Raw genomic sequence first — 13,051 nt, 5'->3', positions numbered from 1 at the left:
AGAACAAGTTTTCTCATCCTGCAAAACCAGTTGCCAGACCAGCCGACTCCACCTCATGGCGACCCCTTGTGTGCAGATTAGAACCGTCCCATTAGGGTTTGCAAGGGACTGTCAGATCTTTCTCTGAAATGCCTCTGAGTGGATGCGATTTGAACCACGAATATTTTGGTTAGCAGCCGGTACTTAACCCCTTACACCACACATGGATTCCTGTACCCCTCCAACATGAGGGTAAAACTATTGCCTTCAGGGCCCTGGGAGAACAGAACCAATAGGTGCACTGGGCTTCCTCCTTGGCACGAGCCCAACTCTTCCTTCCCTTCTGCCGGATCTAAGCATACGAGGAAAGGTGGTAGGGAAACGAAGAAAAAGGAATGAGCAGAAACTACTAAAAGTCTTATGAGGGTGCTATCAGCCCCTCTCGGGGTGTTAAGCAACGAGAGGCCTGCGGGTCATGGGATGGCAACCCCTGCCACAGCTTACCGTGCGCAGGGTGTGTGCTCACAGCGACTCGTGAAGCCAGCTGGGCCCGGACCTCCAAAGAGGACCTCCTCACGATGCTGACCCTGTGCTGATGGTAAGCTCTTTCCTGATGGGCAAAACTCGGGCTGAGGGACACACTTTCACACTGAAATGTTTCATCACAGATGATGGAGCCCTCTGCCCTTACAAGCTGTAGACACGACTGACCTTGGTTCCGCTGCCCTCCTGTGTCTTTAACCTATCTACTGCATTCTTCCTTGGAGGTATCTGCAAAAACCATCCCCACCAGAACCCAGCAAAACCTCCCTGGACTACACGTTCCCTCCCAGGCAGCTCCGTGTCTTCCCTTTGCCTTCACATCAAACACTTCCAAAGGTCACCTCCGTGTGCTGTCGACACATCCCAACCTCCCCCTTGGGGCTCCAGTCCAGCTGTCCAGTCCTTCTTCCATCCACCGCCCTCTGACCAAGGTCCTCCCCGAGGCCCTCGCTTCTGCTGACCCATGAGCTGCACTCGGCACTCCCACCACTCTGCCCCCTTGCAACACTTTCTTCTCTCAGCTTCCAGAACTCCATCGTTTTCTGTTGTCCTTCCTACCTTACTGGCTTCTTTGGATATAACTTAGTCTCTCATCTTTCTCCTTTTAAATAATGGAGTTTCTCTGGACCTGTTCAGTTTCCACCTTTTTCTTTTCCCTGGATGATCAATACTCTTGCCTTTGGCATCAGTTACCAGCCCTGCATGTGGTCTCCGAGTAGTGGAAACGCTTAAGTGACTACTGGGGGAAAGGTTAGCCGGTCGAACCCACCCAGAGGCACCTTGGAAGGGAAGCCTGGTGGTCTGCTTCTGAAAAGTCGCCGCCTGGAAACCCTCTGCGGCAGCTGTACTCTGCGCACACAGGTCTCCACGAGAACGCCATGCTGTTGACACTGTCCGACTCAAAACCAGCCCGTGAGAAACGATGTTTTCTTTATTCATGAAACAATTAGATTGGGCTTTCCGAGAGCCCTACCGGAGGATTTTAATGATGCCCGTGTTCTGAAAACCTTCAGGAAATGCCCTCCATAGAAGTGAACATGCTCCCCTCTGCTAGTGGGCCTCTCCGCCCTTCCCTAACAGGGTGTGGCCATCTCCATCTTGGCAGCTAACATAAGCTGCACAGGAGATGCTTAGTAAATGTTTTCGGAATCAAGAGAGGCTCTTGGTGTCACAGTACTTGGGGCCTAATTAGGAAAGAGAAGGACGCATATATCCAGACAGAAACAGAATTCCAAAGGCAGACTTGTATGATTTTCCCGTGTCTCATGAAAACCTCCAGATGGTTTTGTAACCGAAAAGGCCATCATGTGGTGGGATGGTGGGTGCAGCTACTGTGGATAACAGCTTGGCAGTTCCTCAGAAAATTAGACGCAGTATTACCCTCTGACCCAGCCGCTCTGCTCCCAAGTATAGACCCAAAAGACCTAAAACCAAGGACTCAAGCAGATGTTTGTACCTCCGTGTGCACTGTAGCTCTATTCACAGTAGACAAAAGGTCCAAGCCAAGCATCCATTAGCAGATGAATGGACAAACAAAAGGTGGTCCATCCATATAATGGAATTATGGAATATTATTCAACTATCAAAAGGAATGAAGTCCTGATACATCCTACGACATGGATGAACTTCGGAAACATTGCCAAACCCGCTACCATCAAGTTGATTCCTACTCATATTGACCCTATAGGACAGAATAGAACTGCCACCCCCATAGGGTTCTCAAGGCTGTCAATCTTTACAGAAGCACACTGCCACATCTTCCTCCCATGGAACGGCTGGTGAGTTTGAACCACCAGCCTTATGGTTAGAAGCCTAATGCTTTAACCACTATACCACCAGAGCTCTCTGTTGGAAATATGATGCTGAGTGAAATAAGCCAGATATGAAAGGACAATATGATAGGATCCCACTTGTCTAAAACATTGAGGACAGATCAATGCACAGAGACAGGAAGGAGACTAGAGGTCACCAGGGCTGTGGGAGGGAAGGGACATGACTACTTCATGGCCACAGAGTCCCCGTGAGGGCATGAGAATGTTTTAGAAATAGGTGGTGGACAGGGTTGCACCACATGGTGACTGTAATTCATCCCACTGCATTGAACACTTAAAAATGGTTAAAATGGCCATCAAAACAACATAAGAAACAAAACACAAAATAAAACTGGCACATTGATGACCACAGGGGCTGGGTGTGTACTGCTTCTCTGGAGCCCTGCCATGCAGTCACTGCTGTGTGAGGCTGGGGAAGTGTCTGAATGTGGCTGAGCTCTTCACCCGCTACACAGGGACAATGACAGCTCCCTCCTCACACCAGGGGCAGGGAGTGTCATGACCTCAGCATTCAATATATGATAGAGAGAACTTATTCACCAAGAGAGTTAAAATGACGAAGGAGAGGAGACAGGAAACAAAAGAAAATTCAACAAAGGCACAGTCAGGTACTTGACAGGAACCAAAAGTAGTTTCATAAAATACAGGAAATGCTATAAGGCATTCTGAATGCTGACCGAGTAGCGGGAGTTCACACCACCTCCATGCTGACCCAGCAATAAAACCAGGAGACAGACCAGGGCCATGTTCTAACCTGACCGTGTTCTATCAGCCTTTTATTACATGTAGCTATGTAAGGGGACAGGTGGCTTAACCTGTGGTAAATTTAAATCTGTTTAATGACTTGTGTTATAACAAGTTCCTACCATAAATAAAAATTCCCAGGAGGAGAGGTGGCCTCATATCCCATTACGGTGTGTTTCACACTGATGATGCCCAACCCGGTGGGGTGAACCCATCAGTGGGGTGTTTATCCAGCACACACGTGTACTAGGTGGGGCTGGGTGTTTACCGAAAGGCCTCACCCAGTGACCTAGGGAAAAGCCCCGTTAATCTCGTGAGATCCAGGCCTCTCACCCTACATACTTGCCCGATTCTAGGTCCATGCCCGCAGGAGGGGCACCTTGCCGGGCCCTGGAAACAGCAGAAGAAGGGACAGGACTGGTGCAGAGTTCGGCCCCTGGCTGTGGGCCAGGCCTCTGCCTTCAGGCCCTCTGCGGCCCCGGTAAATCTAAGTGTAAATCTCCGAGGGGTTGTGACAGACAAGCCCCATGACAGCTATGCAATTACTGTTGATGGCAGACCTTCCAAAGAGGTTCCTCTGAATTATAGGAATCTTATTAGAAGCCTCTGACCTCTTGAATTTGCGAGGCAGAAACCGCCTGAAAAGCCAATGTTCTTATTTATGTTCACTCTGCAAAAAGAGAACAGAGTAACCACATACAGACAGACAGAGGTGCATATATTTTAAGAAAGAAAGAAAGAAGGCTGCCCTGCAGCCCGACTCACGGCAACCCGGTGTGCAGAGTCCAACTGGGCTCCCCCAGTTTTCAAGGCTGTGACCTTTCAGGGCCACATCCCCAGGGCATTCCTCAAGGTGCCTCTGGTTGGACTTGAACCCCGGCCTCCTGGTCAGCAGTCCAGTGCTTACCCGTGTGCGCCACTCAGGACCCGTATTTGCAAACAGCGCCAGCGGCAGGTGGGCATGAGTTCCCCGCGGCCCAGGACCGTCAGTAGTTCACAGTGCTGATCCTCGTAGTCCCATCAGCAGGGCACCATGGCTGCCTTGCCTGGAATACTCGGAGCTGATGCTCGTCCCACCTTATTTGTGTCAGTATGCACACCGCATTGGTAAGCGCATTCTCGGCTGCTAACCCCAGGGTTGCCGGTTCAAACCTACCCATCTGCTCCACAGAAGACAAACCTGGCATTTGTTCCTGTAAAGATTACAGCATAGAAAACCCTCCGGGGCAGATCCACTCAGCCACCTGGGGCTTCTCTGAGTCGCCTGGACGGCACCCAATGACAACCACGTGCGCACACACCTATCTGCATGTTGTTGCTGTTCTTGTTTGCCCTCGAGTCAGCCCCAACTCATAGCGACCCCTCCTTGGGTTTCCGAGGCAGTATCACTACGGAAGTAGGATTGCCCAACCTTCCTTCCGAGGAGTGGCTGGTGGGTTTGAACCGCCAGCCGTCTGGTTAGCAGGCAAGTGTCTTAGACGCTATGCGCATAGGCGTATGCATACACCGCGCATTTGTACACTAGGCTCTTCTCTCCCTGCGGGTAGTGGCAGGGCAGAAGAAACAACCCTCTGATCCCAGCTTCCGGTTCTGCGGAGGAAGTGCTAGTCCCTTCCTTAGCTCCAGGGGAGAAAGGGAAGCTAATCCAGGGAGGAGGTAAGAAAATGGAGCTGTCCTCACCTGCTCCCCTTCTCGGGCTGCAGAAGCCGCGTGGAGAGAAGGAGCCTCAGCAGGTCTCATGAAGATGGGAATGGGGAGGGGCTCCTGCCAGGGGGAGGGGCTCGTGCTAAGGGCGGGGCCTCGCTGAGGACCCTGGAGCTGGTGCGTGGGGGCGAGGCCAGGAAATCCTAGAACCAAAACCAAGCCTGGGCTAATTTAAAAGACACGAGCCATTGGTGGAAAGGGTGGGCTAAGAAAATGGGCGTGGTCATCTGAAAGGGGCGGAGACAGGAACTTGGGGCTTTGCAAATTGTCAGGGGGCTGCTGGACAGGGCCAGGTCTAGGGGAGGAGGTGAGTTGTTGCTCAGAAGGGCTCAGTTACTGTAGGCAGAAGAGGTATTTCAGCATTCAATCCATGAGCAAAGCGGAAACCGAGCCAGGGGCCGTCCAGTCGGTTCCGACGAACAGCGCCCCCAAGTGTCAGAACAGAGCTGTTGTGCCCCACAGGGTTCCACTAGCCCTGATTTTCTGGCAATAGATTTTCAGGCCTTCCAAGGTGCCTCTGCGTGGACTCCAATCACCAGCCTTTCAGCTGGAAGCCGAGCGCTTAACCGTTTGTGCCACTCAGGGACTCCTAATCTATGGGGGGAAGAGTCTCATTTTTAAAATTGAAACATTTTTTTCAAAATTAAACAATCTTAAAGCCCTGGGGCAGGTCACCAGGCCAGCACGTCGCATGGCACTTAATTTCCTTTTTCTGCACTCGGGCTTCCAGGCGTGGCCACTCAGCCTTCCGCCCCAGTGGTGGGCTGGGAAGACCCGGGAGCGTGCACCCCAGGAACTGGCTGGGATTGGAGGCGTTCAGCACAGCCCTTGCTGGCTAATCTGCATGGAGCCAGTTTGCGTGATGTAAGCGGTTGAGGTTCCAGGGTGCTTCCCCTAGCACAGCTTACAGGGTTCTGCATTTTCTCTGGGGTGCGGGCGAGCTCTACATCAAAGCCTGATTGAGGAGAAAATGCAGCTAATGTTCACAGCAGTACTCTATTATAGCATAAGTGCGCTTGTAAATATTCACTACATGTTATTACGCCATTTGAACCAAGAATATTGAGAGGTGAAAGGTCGGCCTAATGCGCTCTCCGGAGGCAGCAGTTTTGAATATAACCAAATGGGATAATGGCCAGGGATACCCAGAGGGGGCAATGTAACACGTCGTAAAGAATTGTGCTGTGAGTTTTAAGTTTTCAGGACAACAAAGATGCCAATGAGATGACTCCTAAGCAGTCATTATTAATGGAATGACAAGGCTAATGTGAAGCGGAATGTCTCTGCGACAATAAATCTTGTCCCTGTGCCATTAGTACTCCTTACAACTGCAAATAGCAGTTAGGTTATAACCTAACATGGCAGAATTTTATCCTCTCAATCTCTGATGTATTTTATAATGCTGTTAAAGTCGGAATCGCAACTGTTTAAGCTCACTTAATCTGGGAGAAGTTTAAACACGAATTTCAAATGCAAAAAAGTGCTTTGATATTAGTTTTTCGTAATTAAATAGGAGATCTCCATAAGAACCAGATCTTTTTAAACATGCATTGGACAATAGTAGATAAACATGGTGGAATTTTAAGTGCCACCCTTTTTTTTCCCTGGCTCTACTTTGAATGCCTGGTGTGATAAGTCATTCTTTGTGAAAGAAAGGAGTTGTCTTCCTGGCAAGGAAGCAGTAGGTTCCACGTTAATTTGCTAAACTACAAGTGTTAATTTTGGGAATCAATTGATCTTTTAAAAACAAAAGATTAATTTGTAGGCATCTCCAGTCCTCCGATCTGATTCTTCTCGACAAAACAGAGGGGCATTGTGGTTGAGTGGTACAGTGCTTGCCCTCCCTGCAGAAGACTTGGCTTTGATTCCGGTCAGGGGCCCTCAAGTGCAGCCGCTGCTGGTCTGTCAGTGGCGGCTCATGTGTTCTGGGATGCTGAACAGGTTTCAGCAGAACTTCCAGACTAAGTAACACTAGGAAGTAAGGCCTGGCCATTTCTTTCCCAAACTCCCAGCAATGCCATTGCGGCCCATCATAGGGATGGCACAGGAACGGATGGCATTCTGTCCCTTTGTGTGTGGGGTAGCCATGAGTCTGGGACCGAGTCCACCACAGTCCACGGCAACAACAACAAAAAACATAACCAAATAATGAAAAGATAAGCATTGTGCCAGCATTCTGTCTGTGGTGGCCACCAGGAGAGCATGGGGAACAGAAAACCAGCACTGCAACCAGGGGTTCCTTGGTGGAAACAGCACGGCCTTGCTCAGGCTGCCTGGGAGGATGGACCAAGAGAGGTTCCCTAAACAAGCTGAGCCAGTTTGAACATCAGAAGTTGTGGGACATCCCTACTTGGTAAGTTCCCCAGAGCCAGTCCTCACCTCCAGCCTCTGCTATGCAGAGGACCCTCAGGGGCCTGACCCCATGGAGTCCAAGTGGAAGGTGGTCCATCTGCCCGTGTCTAACCCAGAAGGGACCTGAGGGTCATTAGAGAGTGACCAATGCATACATGAAGGGGGGCCAGTGTTCACAGCAGCACTGTGCACAACTGCCAACAAAGGATTGGACCAGCAAGGGCATGTATCAGTACAACAGGACATTTTCATAAAGAGAAGTGAAGTCCCGATGCATGCCACAACATCAATGAACCCTGAAAGCATGATGCTGAGTGAAATAAACCAGATTCAAAAGGACAAGGATAGCCCCGTCCCACTTGTATAAAATATCCAGAATAGGCCGATGCATGTGAGTGGCTATCAGGGTCAGGGAGGGCACAAGGGCAGGGTTATCAGGGCCAAGGAAGGGACTTACACAGGGAGGCACTGCTCGAGGCACTGAGTTTCTGTGTGTTGTTAATGCCATGGAGTCAACTCCAACTTCATAGGAATGATGATTGTACAATACACTCACTGCCATGGAGTTGATTCTGACTCACACTACCCCTAGAGGACAGACGAGAACTCCCCCATGGGGTTCCCAAGGCTGTCATCTTTAAGGAAGCTAAACCCAAACCAGACCCGCTGCTGCCCCAGTAGATTCCAACTCACAGCACCCCTACAGGACAGAGCGGAATTGCTCCATAGGGTTTCCAAGGCTGTCAGTCTTTGTTGTTGTTGTTGTTAGGCGTCACAGAGTCAGATCCGACTCCTACCGACCCTGTGGACAGCAGAACGAAACACTGTCCGGTCCTGTGCCAGCCTCACAATCCTTGCTGTACCTGAGCCCACTGTTGCAGCCACTGTGTCAATCCATCTCCTTGTGCAACTTCCCCTTTTTCATTGACCCTCCACTTTACCAACCATGATATTCTCCAGGAACGGTCCCTTCTCACAACATGACCAAAGTAGGAGAGACACAGTCTGGCCATTCTCACTTCCAAGGAGCATTCCGGCTGCACTTCTCCCAGGACAGATATGTTAGTTCTTTGGGCAGTCCATGGTACTTTCAATATTCTTCACCAACACCAAAATTCGAAAGCAACAACTCTTCTTCAAAAGAGTCAATCTTTATGAAAACTAAGCCAAAACCAATCTACTGCCACCCCAGTAGATTCCAGCTCATAGTGCCCTTAGAAGACAGAGGAGCACTGCCCCTAGGGTTTCCAAGACTGTAATCTTTACAGAAGCCAGCTGCCTCACGTTTCTACCCCCAGCTGTTGGTGAGTTTAAATCACTAACCTTTTGGTTAGCAGCCAACCACTTTAACTACTGTACCACCAGAGGTCCTTTTGCACAATATGGTGACTGTAACTAATATCACTGAATTGTACACTTAAAAATGGTTAAAAGGCAAGTGTATTGTTATGTGTATTTTCCACACTAAAATTTCTTCTTAAATGAAAGGATGGCCTTTGGTCACAAGGGTCCAGAACACACAGCGTTTGTGCCGATGGATGTTGTTTCTCTGCCTTCCCTGGCTTTCTAATGCCTGCAGGGACCACAGGCGAAGACAAGGCCAGCCATGTGCACTGAACGGGAAAGGGCCCCAAGTGGGTTCAATGAAAGGAGTGACAGAGAGAATACTTACCAACACTGTGTGCCAGGTATACACATGTGCACACATACATGTGCACACACATGAACAAGCCAGCCATGTGCACTGAAAGGGAAAGGGTTCAGTGAGAAGAGTGAGTGACAGAATACATATAGTGCACCGTGTGCTGCACACATATGTGCAGGTACACACACATGCACACACATGCACGGGCGAGGGTGAGTCAGGCCACATGCACTGATCTGGAAAGGGCTCCACGTAGGTTCAGTGAGAAGAGTGAGTGACAGAATATATACTGACACTGTGTGCTGCACACAAACACATGCACACGTGCACACATGCACACATGTGCACGTACACACCGCACATACTCTGTTTTCAGGTATGCACATGGCTCCTGGGAGCAAGGGAGAAAGAGAACAAGAGCACCCAGTGGGCCCTTGGGGAAGGACATTGGCACAAGGCCCAGGAGGGAGAGGTTTCTGGGGAATCTGACTTCACTCCATTGGCCTAGTTTTCCAGTCGGCCAGACTTTGCACAGTCTTACCCGGACGGACATAAGGAGGGAGCCTTCTGGACCAGACTCATGTGCAACGTGCCCAGTGGTCCTCAGCCTTTGGATGTGTCCGGGAAAGCCGATCAGCTAATAACTCAGAACCTCCCGCTGAGCCGCTGGACTTGGGGGCAGCAGGGTCACAAGCCCAGAGCTCTCTGTCAGTTTTCAAAGCTCCTGGCTCTGCCCTGCACAGCAGGTGGTGGGCCCAGCGGTGGCCGCTCCGGGCCTGGGCTCCACAGGCAGCCGGCCTCGCTCCCTCCCGGGCTGCTGGAGTTGGCTTCTTGGAGCAGCTGGACCGGAGGCTGCCCAGGCAGGCGCCAGCGGACCGGGCTGGCCTCCCACCCACGGGGATGGGCTTTAATTGACAAGTTATGTTTAATTGAACAGTCACCTGTTTTATCTGTTTTATGTGAGATCAGAGCAGAGTCTCCTGTCAGATTTGTAATGGGGAACAAGCCGTGTATCAGGACATGTTTTCTTGGAGAGGGACGGGAGTTTCATATTTAATTCATACGAGGATCCTTGGCCTTGAAAGAAAGGCTTGGGAAAGCAGGCTCTCGTGGATATTCAAGGCCCACGCAGCTCCAGGGTTGTTGACCGAGTCCTGCTAAACTTGGCATGGAATGGGAAGAAAGGAAGGAGAATGGCCAGACATCCCCGAATCATTTATGATTGGCCGCGACCGATGAAGAATGAAATCCGCGCCACCGAATTGCAAAAGCAGAAGCTGTTGCTTTGGTGAAAGTTTTAGGTGTGTATTTTCACGACGATAAAAGAAAATTAAAAATTGCTTGGAGCTTGAAAGCAAACTTAGAAAGGGAATGTCCTTAGAGAGAAAAGGTGGGTACAGAAATAGAATTAAGGGTTAATACATTCATTAGTAAGAAAAACATAGGAACTTTGAGAGATTAATGAGGAAAGATGAGCAACAAGCAAACCCCAGAAGAGGAAATACACATCTTAATATGAAGAAAAGTACTTTAACTACATGACTAATCAACAAATTAACAGCAAACATGGCGCAAGTTTCCACCCATCCAAGGAGCCACATTTTTAAGGGTAATATCGAACAGTAAAATGGGAAGTATCATACAGGGCAGAGACAAGATTAACCAGGGTGACCCTTGATCAACTAACTTGGCAATAAGTAGCCAAGTGAGTCCTGGTGATACAGTGGTTAAGTGCTCGGCTACTAAGCTGCAGTTCAGTAGTTCAAACTTGCCAGCTGCTCTGAAGGAGAAAGATGGATCAGTTTGCTTCCGTAAAAACTCATAGCCCATGGGCAGTTCTACTCTGTCCTACGAGGTCACTCTGAGTGGCAATCAACTCGACAGTAATGAGTTTTGGTAGCATGAGCCTTAAGGTAGTCAGATCCTTTGACCTCATCATTTCGTTCTGAGAATCTCATCAAAGAAAACACTCCAAATATATTAAAAGTTTATGAAGATGTTCACAGAGGTGTTATTAATAACAATAAACATTTCAAAACACTCAAATGTCAAATAATAATAAGATGAAATGGCTAAGGAAATTACAGCACTTGCACTGGATGGGATATTAGGTCATCATTAAAAATAGTATTTACAAAGACTCTATTATAGACATTAAAGAAACATGCTACAATCTAAAGGAAAATAAAATAAGTTTATGGTTGATGTTAAGATTGATTACAACTAAAACACAAACCTACTGGGAAAAATAACCAAAAGAAAGTGTAGCAACATTGTAATCACATATGTGAACAATAGGTGATTTTCATATTTTTTAAATCAAAATTTTCTTCATGACAGTGTATTACAAGAAACCATATTTTAATTGTATGCTTTTTACTTTTTAAAAACTGGAAATGCAGATTATAATTGGAGGGGACATTACGGTCCAGCCTCTTTACTGATCAGTGGATGGGAGCTAAAAGGCATTCCGCGTGGCTCCAAGTCACAGTAGTAATTAGACAGGAGCCCTCTGTAGAGCGTGTCGCTCAGTGTTTGTTAATTGTATCAACTCCCATTAATGATTAATTCCAGAGGGACATTATCTCCTAACTAAGAGCATGTCCTGGGGAAAATTACTGCTTCTTTCTTTCATCCAACAAACATTGTTTGAGACCAAGACCAGAGACACACACAGTAAAGAGATGGTCGTAGTGCTGTGTAATGAGAGTACAACGCCCACCATGTGTTAGTGTGTTGCATGTGGTGGCTCCTGTGTTGCTGTGATGCTGGACACTGTGCCACCAGTATTTCAAATATGAGCAGGGCTACGCATGGTGGACACATTCCAACAGAGCTTCCAGACTAAGACAGACTAGGAAGGAGGACCTGGCATCTGCTTCTAAAACAATCGGTCATGAAACCCTTAAAAATAGCAGCAGCGCATTGTCTGGTACAGTGCCAGAAGATGGAGCCCTCAAGTTGGAAGGCGCTCAAAATACAAATGGGGAGAGCTGACTCCCAAAAGTGGAGTCGACTTCAATGATGTGAACGGAGTAAAGCTTTCAGGACCTCCATTTGCTGATGTGGCATGACACAAAATAACAAGAAACAACTGCAGAGATCCATCATAGAATGTACAGAGTATGAATCTAGGAAGATCAGAAGTTGTCAAAAATGTAGGCATTAATGAACTGAAATGGACTGGTGTTGGCCATTTGGAATTGGACAAATGGTCTGCTATGCTGAGATTGACAAACTGAAGAAGAATGATGACATCCCATTCTTGATCAAAAATAACATTTCAAGATCTACCCTAAAGTACAATGCTGTCAGTGATAGGATAATATCTGTATGCCTAAAGGGAAAACCAGTTAATATGACTATTATTCAAATTTACACACCAACCACTAATGACAAAGATGAAGAAAATGAAGATTTTTACCAACTTCTGCAGTCTGAAATTGATGAAACCTGCCATCAAGATGCATTGATAATTACTGGAAATTAAAATACAAAAATTGGGAACAAAGAAGAGGATCAGTAGGTGGAAAATATGGCTGTGGTGATAGAAACAATGCTGGAGATCACATGATAGAATTTTGCAAATACCTTCTTTCCTCATAAATGGTGAACATACATGTGGCCCTCACTGGATGGAAGACACGGGAATCCAATCAACTACATCTGTGTAAAGAGATGATGGAGAAGTTCAGTAACATCAGTCAGAATGAGGCCAGGAGCCAAGTGTCGGAAAAATCATCAATTGCTCATATGCAAGTTCAAGTTGAACCTAAAGACAACTAAAACAAGTCCATGAGAACCAAAATATGACCTTGAGTATATCCTACCTGAATTTAGAGACCATCTTAAGAATAGGGTTGACATGTTGAACACTAATGACCAAAGACCAGATTATGGGATGAAATCAAGGGCATCCCACATGTTGTTGTTGTTGTTAAGTGCCGTCGAGTTGTTTCCGACTCATAGCGACCCCATGCACAGCAGAACAAAACACTGCCCGATCCCGCGCCAGCCCCACAATCCCTGCTATACCTGAGCCCATCATCGCAGCCACCGTATCAGTCCATCTCGTTGAAGGCCTCCCCCTCTTTCGTCGACCCTCCACCCTACAAAGCATGACATCCTTCTCCAGGGAATGGTCCCTTCTTACAATATGACCAAAATAGGTGAGACAAAGTCTGGCCATTCTTGCTTCCAAGGAGCATTCTGGCTGCACTTCCTCCAGGACAGATCTGTTACTTCTTTTAGC

Source organism: Orycteropus afer, unplaced genomic scaffold, assembly GCF_000298275.1.
Source record: "Orycteropus afer afer isolate SDZICR_OR568_19922 unplaced genomic scaffold, OryAfe1.0 scaffold00038, whole genome shotgun sequence".
NCBI classification, from domain to species: domain Eukaryota; kingdom Metazoa; phylum Chordata; class Mammalia; order Tubulidentata; family Orycteropodidae; genus Orycteropus; species Orycteropus afer.
The sequence above is the reverse complement of the archived record's forward strand: the minus strand, read 5'-3'. Positions refer to the sequence as shown.